This window comes from Arachis ipaensis, chromosome B4 (assembly GCF_059453495.1).
Source record: "Arachis ipaensis isolate K30076 ecotype BB chromosome B4, ASM5945349v1, whole genome shotgun sequence".
Taxonomy (NCBI): Eukaryota; Viridiplantae; Streptophyta; class Magnoliopsida; order Fabales; family Fabaceae; genus Arachis; species Arachis ipaensis.
Window position 1 is genome coordinate 46,010,658 of NC_142439.1, and position 9,343 is coordinate 46,020,000.

General features: G+C 37.3%; 1 non-coding gene across 1 annotated transcript; it reads left to right on the forward strand.

The window, feature by feature from the left end:
- The first annotated feature begins 1,493 nt into the window (after positions 1 to 1,493).
- LOC148567413 (small nucleolar RNA R71) lies at positions 1,494 to 1,601 on the forward strand. The gene has a single exon (XR_015881567.1). It is a non-coding gene; the product is annotated as a small nucleolar RNA R71 (small nucleolar RNA).
- The last annotated feature ends 7,742 nt before the right edge of the window (positions 1,602 to 9,343 follow it).

The following is a 9,343-nucleotide window of genomic DNA, read 5'->3' on the forward strand; positions in this document are numbered from 1 at the left end:
AACTGCGAGGAAGTATGTTCTTATTATTGGCTATAAAGGTTGTAATCGGGGTTTAGAAGATGAGAAACAAGTAATTTAAATGACAAGTAAAGCAAGTGGCAATTAAAATAAATAAATACTGTAAAGCAGACTTTTGGCAAGGTAAGAGAAGTTGGAGGTCCAACGTAGTTATCTCTCTCTACTAGAATGAAAGTTGAATCTAAACTCCACTTGGTCAACCTTTACTAGGGCAAAGGAAAGTCAATGGACTAATTAATCTGGCCTTTGAATCCTATTTATTTCCTAAGAAAAGGTTGGGATTATTTAAGTTCAGCTCAATTAGCAAGATAACGATTATCAATTATGTTGAGTTTAATAACTATTGAGTTACTGAATCCTTAACCAGAACCAAAAGGGGAAAAAGTAAAATTGATAGAATAATAAAAATATCCTTAGATAGGAAGCAATGGTGACTTAAATCAAAGAGAACAATCATAAACTGAAAATACCTCAATTATCATTAATTCAAATAACTGTCTGTAACATGGAATAATTCGTAAATCAAAGTATAATAATCAATTCAAATGTTGGAATAAATAAAACTAAAAATAAAAGAACATTAAACCTGGGATCCAGAGTTACTCTTAAAACAAGAAGAAATCCTAAATCCTAAAAGAGAGAGAGAGAAGATCTCCCTCTCAACTAAATCTAAATCATTGAAAAGTAAAAATATGCGAGCTCCCTTGAATGGGTGCATTCTCACACTTTATAACCTCTGGTCTATGCTATCTGTACTTGGATCTGGGCCAAAAAGGGCTTCAGAATTTGCTGGGGGCGTATTCTGTAAATTCTGATACGTGGCCTCTGTCACGCGTCCGCGTGGGTCACGCGGTCGCGTCATCTGGAGCTTTTCCTTTCCACGCGGTCGCGCCAGTCATGCGACCGCGTCATGTGCGTTCTGCTTAAGGCGCGCGGTCGCGTCAGTCATGCGGCCGCGTCGCTGCTGATTCGTGCTTGGCACGCGATCGCGTCATCCATGCGATCGCGTCATCCATGCGATCGCGTGGATACCAATTTCCTTAAAGCTCCGTTTTGCTTTCTCCATCCATTTTTGTATGTTTCCTTTTCCGTCCTTTAAGTCATTCTGCCTTAGAAAATCTGAAACTACTCAACACACTAATCACGGCATCGAATGGAAATAAAGGTAATTAAATTAATTGATTTTAAAGCTTAGGAAACATGTTTTTCACAATATGACATAATAAGGAAGGGAAAGTAAAACCATGCAATTAATGTGAATAAGTAGGTGAAGGATTGTATAAATCACTCAAATTAAGCACAAAAGAACTCATGAAATATGGGTTTATCATGGACTCAGCTAAGTCGCTGATTCGTTGCCATGCTTTATATGCGGTCTTGTACTTCTTCAAAGAACCATTACTAGCACCGTCCAGTGTAGTTTTATCCCGAGGCTTCTTCCCTTGAGTGAAATAGCTGATCAACACTAGCCTGTCAATCATGTGATGGGGGCATGCATCTAGAAAGTTCTTAAAACGCTCCCAGTACTCATAGAGAGTTTCTGATTCACCTTGAACAATGCATGAAATTTATTTCCTTAGTCTGTCTGTAACTTCAGCTGGAAAGTATTTTTCCAAAAATTCTCTCCTGAGCGTATCCCAATTGGTAACAGTCACTTCAGGTTGGGAGTAGTACCACTCCCTTGCCTTTCCCTCAAGAGAAAACGGGAAGGCAGTTAACAGAATAGAAGTTTCATCCGCACCCTGACGCCTAATAGTAGAACAGGCTGTCTTAAAATCCCTAAGGTGCTTAATGGGCTTCTGAGCAGGTAAGCCATGAAACTTGGGCATCAAGTTGATTAGTACAGTCTTCAGTTCAAAATCTGCAGCCAGAGTTGGATGATGAACTTGATGCGGCTGCATTGTAAAATCTGGGGCTCCAGCTTCCTGGAGAGTAATCCTCCTAGGTGCTGCCATTCTATCTGCACATGAATTAACTGAATCAGTAGTAAAGGAGCTTGTTTCGCTCTCGGATGGCGGCTCAGATTCGCCCTCAGATGAGACTGGTGAATCGATAACAATCACTTCACCACCCTCAAAGGCTAACCGACGTCGAGCTCGCCTAATACGTGAAATAGTTCTTTCAATTTCAGGATCAAATGCGGCTATGCTCGGATCAGGCAGTGAACGCATCATTCGATGAAAGAAACATATAGCTCATGGTAATAAAACAAAAAAAAATGAAAATAAAAATATGTACACTAATTAATAATTTAGCACACAATTGCAATTCCCTGGCAATGGTGCCAAAAACTGGTGCGTGGAAGAAGTTTGGCCAATTAAGAGATTTTAAATAAGAGAGCAGCAATGCAAGTATAGCTCTTAACCAGCTAAAATCTACCTCACCAATTTAGAAAGGTGTCACAAAAATTTAGAATAAAAATACTGGGAGTATGAGTCCCAGGTCGTTTCCCAATGAGTTGCAAGAAAGGATGCTATTTTATTAATTAGGAATTTCCAAGAGAGTTTTGAGAGTTGAATAATGAGCAATTAAATAATTATAAATTAAAGCAATAAAAACTAAGAATTATTATTAATATTCTAAATAAAAAGCCTTGACTGGGGGAATGATTAATTGGAAGTTCTATCCTTGTTGGGATCTCATAAGTGTAGTATTAAAAAGGTTGTTCTTTTCACTTACTTAACCCTTACTAAATAAAGAAAAGTCAAGTGATTGAGCTAACTCTTATTTGCAAATCTTAGTCCTCACCCCTGGGAAGGTCTAGCGCTAGTAAATACAGAACTAGCCAACAACTTCCAATTTAATCAGCACTTAAGCCTTCCAACTCAAGTGTCTCCTTTTAATCAACCTCCATGTCAAGTATGGAATCTACTCCATTGACATGAATATAACGCTCATAAAAATATAAGAAGACATGATAAATTAAATTAAATTAATTAAAAGTAAAAGTAATCCTTTGCATTAACGATCCATGAAAATAATCCAATTACTACTTAAACAAGAATTAAGAATATAGAATAAAGAAAAGAGTAAGTAAGGAAACAAACTAGAATACTATTTTCGACGGAGGTAATGACTCTTCAATATCCAAAAGCAAAAGCAATAAACTGGGAATGTAAAGAGAGCCTAGAGGAAGAGTAATCATCTCTAAATTCAGATCTAAAAACCTAAAAACTATCCTAATGTGAATATGTGAATGTGTATCAATGTGAATCTAATCTGTGTTGAGTCTCTGCATGTTCCCTGGCCTTATTCTATGTTTCTGGGCCGAAAATTGGGTTAAAACACGGCCCAAAATTGCCCCCAGCATTTTCTGTTAATTCTGCAGTTTGCGCAGGTCACGCGTACGCGTCAGTCACGCGTTCGCGTCATTCAGCAATTTTTCTTGTCATGCGTACGCGTCGTCCACACGATCGCGTCATTCGTGCAGACTCCAACCCACACGTACGCATCAAGCACGCGCACGCGTCGATACAATTTTCTCTATTCCGCGCGCTCGCGTCACCCTTCTGCGCACTCCAGTATTCGCTGGTCATCTCCTTAGTTTCTTGTGTTCCTTCCATTTTTGCAAGCTTCCTCTCCATTTTCTAAGCCATTTCTACCCTATAAAGCCTGAAACACTTAACACACGGATCACGACATCGAATGGTATAAAGGAGAATTAAAATGCATAAATTAAAGATCTCTGGGAAGCAAGTTTTCAACCATAGAACAAAACTAGGAAGGAATTATAATATCATGCAATTAGTATGAATAAGTGGGTGAAGACTTGATGAAACCACTCAATAAAATGCAAGATAAACCATAAAATAGTAGTTTATTAGACTTCTCGAGACACCAGTTTAGTCGAGGTATGGGGAGATTAGGGTCTCTGTGGTAGAGGCTAGAATCCAAAGGCACAGAATTCTCTGATCCGGAAGATTCAACCTTGTCTGTAGCGTTTTGAGTAGGATCATTAAGGAGAATGGACTGCAGGAGCTTCACCCTCAATCATAATGGATCCGCACTAACCCTGAGGTTCAGATCTGGAGGAGATTGACGACTGCGGCCAGACGGCATTGATCACATACAGCCTGCCATAGAAGAAATCATTCACAATACAAGAAGACAGTAATACCAGAGTTAATCCAGAAGGACAAAGCATCTCCAAGCCTTAACCACCTTTTTATCATAGTTTACACGACTTCTGAGTTCTGATTACGATTTTTCATTCTGTTTATGATTTTAACCAAATTCAAACCAATCACTCTTCTATCTGCCTGACTAAGACCTGCAAGATAACCATAGCTTTTTTCAAGCCACAATCCTCGTGGGATCGACCCTGACTCGCTCAAGTATTACTTGGATGACCCAGTGCACTTGCTGGTTAAGCTGTACGAAGCGTGTGGATTCGTGTACCATATTTTTGGCATCGTTGCTGGGGATTGTTCGAGTTTGGACAACTGACGGATTATCTTGTTCCTTAGATCAGGTATTATCTTTAATTTTTTTAAGGGTCTTTTATTTTTTTCTTTTTTTTTTCAAAAATCAAAAACCTTTTTCAAAAAAAAAAATTTATTTTCTTTGTTCAATCTTTGTTCTTAGTTTGAGTCTTTTGTTTTTGTTCTTGTCAAAATTTTCGAAATCTTTAAGTCATTTTTCAAAAAAAAATGTTCAAAATTAGTATCTTTTGATTGCGTTCAAAATGTTCAAAAAACAAAGAAAAAGCTTAATCTAGACTTCTCACCCACTTAATCATTGTCGATCTATACCAATCCCCGACAATGGCGCCAAAAACATGATGGGTGAAAATTTGATTCCACACAAACTCACCAGCAAGGGTACCGGGTCGCATCAAGTAGTAATAACTCACAAGAGTGAGCTCGATCCCACAGGGATTGATGGATCAAGCAACTTTAGTGAGGTGATTAGTTTAATCAAGCTAATAGTATTGAATTGAATGAGAATTAATCAGCTGAATGTAAATTGCAGAGAAGATAAAGTGCAGAAAGTAAATTGCAGTGAAAGTAAAGTGCAGAATGTAAGTTAGTTGAAGCTTAAAGAGCAAGAAAAGTAAATTGCATGAAATGTAAAGGGAATTGTGTGCAGGGAATTTAAAGAAAGCAGTAAATTAAGCAATCGAAGAGATCTTGAGAACAAGTGACTGGAAATTTAAATTGCAGGAAGAGTAAATCAGGCTTAGATCATGAACAGAATTGAAAAGTTGCAGAAAAGGAAATTGGAGTAAAAGATTGTAGAAATTTAAATGGCATAAACTGAGTTCAATGTAATTGAAATGTAGAGAGTGCAGAAAAATAAAACTGTATCTAAGAGAGTCTTCTATTCTACTACTACACCTACTCTTACTGCTGCCAAGCAGCCTAACAGAGCTCTCCTTTGAAAATGAAATTGCTGCCTTTATATAGGCCTTACAAAATGAAAAATGAAATTGAAACAAATTACAATTTTAAATGAAATTCCTAATCTAACTATTTCTTGTGCCTTTGAGTGATGTTAATGGGCTTTGCTTGCTTTGGAGCTTCAATGGGCTTGAGTTGGGATTAATTGGGCCAGAGTTACAACTTCCAGTGGAGTGCTCAATGCACTTAGTAAACGTTGCGTTCACTTCTCCCTTGGTGTGCTTCCTTTGGTGCGTCCTTCCTCTCTTGGTGCTCGCTTATTGAGCGCTGCGCTCCAAATTTGAGCACTTGGCTTCCTTTGGTTGAGCGCTTCCTCATGGGCATTCCCTTAGTGAACGCTACACTCAAACCTTGAGCGCCCTTAGTGCGTGGGATGGCCCGAGCTTGCCTCCCAAGCTTGAATTCACGCAAAAGTTCAGAAAGTGAACGTGGCACTCACTTCTAAAGTGAACGCTCATTGTTTAATGAACGCTAGCACTCTTTTGCTTAATGAACGTTGCTTCCTTGCTTTAACTTTGCTTTCATTGGCTTTATTAGTAATGCCAATTACTCGTTCATTCATTTCATTCATTCTCAATTAATAATGCCAATGCGTTAATAATGCATGGTTCATGATGGCATTAATAATGAAATGCATGCATGCTTTAATTTACTTTATTATATTACTTAGTCATGCCAATGCATTAACGTAATGCTTGATTTGCCAATTGGCATTAGTAATAAATGGTTCATGCATGCATGCTTTAATTATCAATTCATGGTAATGCATGCATAAGATAATAATACTAATGTATCATGTTACTAATGCCAAGGCTTCATGGTCATGGGCCATGCTTTTAAAAGCGTGGCCTAAGGTTCCAAAGCGTACTCAAACTTCAAAGTGTGTCCCAAAATTCTTCTTTTCTCTTTTTGAGCTTAATTTGTGCTTTTTTTGCTTCTTTTTTCACTTATTTCCTACAAGATTTATAAAATCAAAAGATCAAAGAAATATACCATTTAAGCGCAAAAACATTCAATATTTAAGCACTAAACATCAATTTCTTATATGAAAAAACATAGAAAAATACGACATGATGACATGTCATCACAACACCAAACTCAAACCTTGCTTGTCCCCAAGCAAGAAAAGAATCATGCAATAAAGATTGACAATACAAGATAAGAAGAATAGCAACTCAATGTTCATGGTTGGCTAGTTTTTTTTATGCATGCCACAATCACAAAAGAAATGTAAATGATTGATGCTTCTATCTAGCTCAATTTATGAAATCTTTTCCTTATATTTCTTCCTTGAAACAAGCTTTTGATTCTCTTATTAGCTTCTCCTTTTGGGTGCTTTGCCCCATGAGTTGATAACAAAGCTACGACTCTAAATGCTTTGTTTTCAAGTATTACCACTTGATACACAAGCACCACAAGCATTTAATTAGAGGACTTCTTTAAGCTCATTTGTTTCTTTTCTTTACTTTCTCTAATCATTGATGCTCAGAGCCTTAAGCTTTGAGGGAGTGCTTTTGCACTTGTGCCTAGCCTTGACTCTAAGTGTTTTGTTTTTAAGCTTTTTTCTTGATACATAAACACCACAAGTACTTAACAAATGAATTGTCATTGGTACTCAGAGCCTTCAGCTTTCTCATCCTTTCCCTTTTTCTTTCTTGCCTTATTTGCATTTGCTTCCTTCAAGGTTTTCATGATTTTAAAAATTTTATAAAATGTCCTATATGAAAGCTTTAATTAAATAAAATCTAATGCAATTGAGCAACAATTAACCATACTAGCCTCCCAATACTCATAAGCTCATGCTAAGTTCTTCTTTAATGCCTTGTTTGTTTATGATCATGATACTTTATTACTTTTGAACTCACAGAATTCAAGTTGGTAGTCATAATGCCGCAGCATGATGTTACAAATCAAAATTCAAGCTATGCTTATTCATACCAACATGCATACAGAGAAGATAAATACAATCATGCTCTTTAAAGTACTAGAAGCAAATAAGAGAAAAAGAAACTTTACCACCTTGTAGTTCATCTTCATTGTTGTTGTCCTTTTTTCTCTATTCTTCCTCTTCCCATGCCAAACTCAGAATGCTTGCTCATCCTCAAGCAACAATTAGAACAATGGTGATGGGATCTAAGATGGACCATGAATGTCTTACACAATGAAATGTTCGTAGCACATGTGTTTAAGCAAGCAAACTGAAAAATAACCATGAAGACATAGGAAACAGAGACATTGTGATTGCAAAAACAAGTGGGGTGTGCATGATTCATGGCATAAAAGATAAGTGGCACACCAAACTTAGTGTGACACTTTCACTTAGAATTGATGCAAGTTACCAGTAAAGATTGGAAGCAAATTTTTGTTGCATAGCAACACCAAACTTAGAATGCAACCATATGTCAATTTATTTTAACTAAAACAAAGGCAACTGTTATATGTTAAATACAATTACCAAGGGAAGAATCTGTCATGAATAAGGATTTCTTGGTGATGTATTAACAAAAACAGTTAATAAAAGAAAGCATTAAAAACAAGGAAATGACTAAAATAAAGAGAAAACTAAAATTGTCTAACTAAAAGAAAGATAACACTACAAAGGCATTATGATTATGCAGACAAGTGGTGTTGCTGAATAAATTGCATAGAAAATAAGTGGCACACCAAACGTAGAATCTTAGTGTGACACTTTCATTTTTGGTTTGATGCAATCATCCAGAAAGATTGAAAACAAATTGTTGCAGGGCAACACCAAAATTAGAATGTAATCATATGCCAATTTATTGAAATTTAAACAAAGCAAAGAAAGAAAATAAACTAAGCAGAGAAATGAAATGTTACCTAAGGTTGGGTTGCCTCCCAACAAGCACTCTTTTAGTGTCATTAGCTTGACATGTTGTTCTTCACTTTCTTCCTCTTCTTCCAGTTTGTTAAGAGGAATGACCTCAAGGGGGGAAAAGGTTCAGCTATTGTCCCGTGTCTTGGTCTCTCCTCAGCAAGCTTCCTTTCATTAATGGCTTGTTTGAGCTTGCTTGCTGGATCAGGGGTATGATTGGTACTCTTGTTAGTTGGCTTCACTTCTTGGATATCAATATGTGGTTGCTGTGTGATTATTGGAGTTTCATCTTCATCAAGAGCCTTTTGAATTGCTGGTTCTATGAGCCCTTCCTTTATGCACTTCTTTGCTTCCATTGAGTGTGGACTTCCCTGATAGAATTCCTCCCTTTCCTCTGCATGATCTTCCATTAAGTTCTCTGGGAGTGAGTCCTCATGGTTTTCTATCACCTCCATTAGCCTTTGTGGATATGAAATCCTAGGCTCATATATCTCGACAACCTCATTCCTCATTGAAATTTTGCTTGACACAGGGGCCTCTTCATCTTTCTTCTCCACTTCTCCCTTTTCATCCACTAATTGATCTTCATCTTCCTTGCTTAGCAATTCTTTATTTCTTCTTGCTTGCTCCAAATATCCATCCATCTTATTGCAGAGGGTTTCTTGCTCTTTCCAAGAGTCTATGGATGTTTGTAGGTATTGTTCAAATGCTAGCTCAAGGGATGAAGGTTGAGAGTAATTTTGTGGGCATGGATGTGTTGTGGTGATTTTTGAGGGGCATGGAATGAATTTTGTGAATTGTGGAATGAATTTTGTGGTTGGTATGGATCGTGGAGGAAACTTTGTGTTGAGGCATCATCAAGTGATGAAGAATTTTCAAATGAGGAACTGTGAGGTGAGGTTGGGCAATTTCGCATGAATGAATTGAAGGTTTGCTCAAGTGATGATGGCTCTTGATAAGTGGAGTATGAACTGTCAAATGCTTTCTGGTTTTGATCCTCCCAAGCACAACTTGAAGAATTGTTGAATTCATCACAGTGTGGATCATCTTATGGCATTGGGGGACAATTTTGCATGAATTTATTGAAAGC